Source organism: Leucopleurus acutus (assembly GCF_964270905.1).
Source record: "Leucopleurus acutus genome assembly, chromosome: 19".
NCBI lineage: Eukaryota > Metazoa > Chordata > Mammalia > Artiodactyla > Delphinidae > Leucopleurus > Leucopleurus acutus.
Genome location: NC_139161.1, coordinates 18,335,316 through 18,338,025, shown reverse-complemented (window position 1 = coordinate 18,338,025; position 2,710 = coordinate 18,335,316).

Sequence of the window (2,710 nt, the reverse complement as noted above, 5' to 3'; positions counted from 1 at the left end):
ATAATATGCAAATTATTCTTTTCCGGGGACCACTTGGTCTTTAACATACAGAGACAGAAGAACATACAAAGAGAGACTCTCTCTTTTACACACACACACACACACACACACACACACACACACACCGCGCGCGTGCGCACCTCTCCCCACTATAATTATAATTACCACGCTGGCTTCCAGATCAGGGGTTAGCAGCCTTGGCACAGAGACGCCTGAAAGCCACCCAAGGCAATTAGTGGTGTCGCTTCTCCACCCCCTCCTTACCTTCAGGGCCTTTGCACTTGTCGTTCCCCCTCCAGGCACACACATCCCCTGTCCTTGTGTGGCTCACGCCCTCCCTGCATTTAGGTTTCATCTCAAATACCACCTCCTCAGAGAGGCCTGGCCTGGCCACCTCCATGGCTCTCTGTCTGCTCACCTGCTTTATTTTTCCTTACAGAACTTTTCACTCGTGGGCATTATACTGTGCATTTCCTTGTTATCTAACAGCCATCCCCCTGCCAGCACTAGACCGTGAGCTTTGAGAGGTTCCGTGATGGTGACCACGTGCCTGGAGCCTAGGGCATGCAGCCAGCTCTCGGTCAGTTTCAGTGGAATGAATGAATGATTATTCCTCTTCTTTCCATGTCCGTCTTCTCCTTGCTCCTACTTCTTCTCCTGCCTCCGCCTTCAAACTGCTGGCAGGAGGAGACCTCAGGAAGTTGTCGAGCAAGTGAGGTCTGTGGTCTGGGCTCTTCGTTGTCCATCTCCCTTTCCCACTCTCCAGGGGTACCCATCTCCTACCTGCAGCTGTCCACTGCCAGCTCTGGCCTTCTTGGTGGGCAGGACCCAAGCTCAGACAGCCCAGGTGATTGGAGGGAAATTGGGAACTAGGGCCGAGGGAGGTTGTAAGAAAGACAGGACTTAGTCTCCAAGGCAGCCCTGCCAGGCTGGTGGAGAACGGAGCATCGTTTGGGGCGCCCCTCGGCACCTGCGACCCAGCTCCTTGTCTTGCTCACGGGAGTCAATGCCACCCTTATGGGGCTCAGCCCTTCCCTCCTTGCCAGTTGATGCCCCCTCTCTCCTGCCGTGATTGACAGTATCTCCCCCCACCCCACCCTTCTCTCCTTCCTGGCTTCTGCTTCCTTCTGTCATAATCATAGAGAGAGAGAGCCTGCCACATGCCAGGTCCCGTGCAGGCATCACCCCACCCCACCCCACCCGATACGGGCCCCCCTTGCTCCTTTTCTTTCTGTTGCCTCGCCCCTCTGAGTCCTGGCAGCCTTCAAAGCTCAGGACCCCACTCCTGCCTTGTTCCCTCAAGCTCCCACCCTCCCCTGACTATCACTCTGGTGACAAATGGTCACATACTCCACAGTTGTACCTAGTGCCCTCATTTTCCACTTGACCCTCAGCAAGATTATAAACTGCTTGAGGGTAGAAGCTGTGTCTTATCCTCAGAAACCTAACGTAAAACGATCCGGGCAAACAGCTTCTTTGCACAGAAGTCAGATCTTCCCCTCCGCCCTCTCACCATCATCCGTACATCCCAGTCTATTCCACCCACCTGATCTCACGAGGGAAGAAATCCTAAATAAACTGAACAACAACTATGCGACCACAATGCATATAAGTCGCCTACTGCATGCTGGGTACTTGGGGTGCCCTGGGGAGCAGCAACAGACAAGAGTCCCTGCACTAAGGAGCATCCCAGGCAGAGGACCAGCATTTGGAAATGGGTAACCGGGCTCCAGCCAGTCCAAAGAAAGTTGCGTCTTTTAACAGCAAGGGAACCGTATAGTTTATTGCCCAAACCAGGACATTTTTGAGAGTAAAAGTGGGAGTTGTTAATAATTACGCTGCGCCAATAGGTGTCCTGGACAAACCAGGTGCGTGATTTCATTAAGAGCGACAGTCCCCCTGCCTCCTGCCCCTCTGGCCACAAAAGGAACTTCAGCTATTGGTCAGAGCTGCCAGATCTGCGCCTCTGCCTGCCCTTGGACAAGGGAGGAGACAGAGGATGCACTCCAGGAACGGGTGGGGGAGGGGAGGGCAGGAACGACTGCAGGACCCAAAGCTAGAATCAATGATCAGGAATTAGGGCAGGCCTGCGTCTGGGATCAGGTACGAGGGGTGTGGGATATGGTACCAGCCTCCAGCTGCTGTGTTTCTAAGCTCGGCTCACAGGCAGGTAGCTTTTGTAGGCTCTCCACCCTCCCAAACTGCCCAAGTCCTGCCTGCTTCAAGGAGAATGGGCACATTTTGTTGCTGTTTGGCTTCTTTGAGTTTCTTTCACTCTACCTCCTTGGGCAAAGGTGGTCTGGTTTGTACTTGCAGTCTAGGTGGAGCCCCTTGGAGTGTGTGTGTGTGTGTGTGTGTGTGTGTGTGTGAGAGAGAGAGAGAGAGAGAGACAGAGAGACAGAGACAGAGACAGAGACAGAGAGACCTATTTCCTTATGTCCCTCTGTCTGTCTGACTCTGACTATTAATACAAGCCGCACGTCTGGCTGCACCCCCAGAGCATATGCTCCTGCAGCAGAACGCTGCCCCTCCCAGCTGAGCCTGTTGTCTGTTCCGTTTATGATCGGCGCCAGGCTCAGAGACCCCATGTAGGTAGAATATAACTTTCCATAAATAATTCCCAGCCTGACCTACAATTTAGATTTGGGTTGTTTTCCCCTCGTGGTAATGGGAGTGTAGCCTGGGCTCATCCCTCCTGGATCTCCGGGTC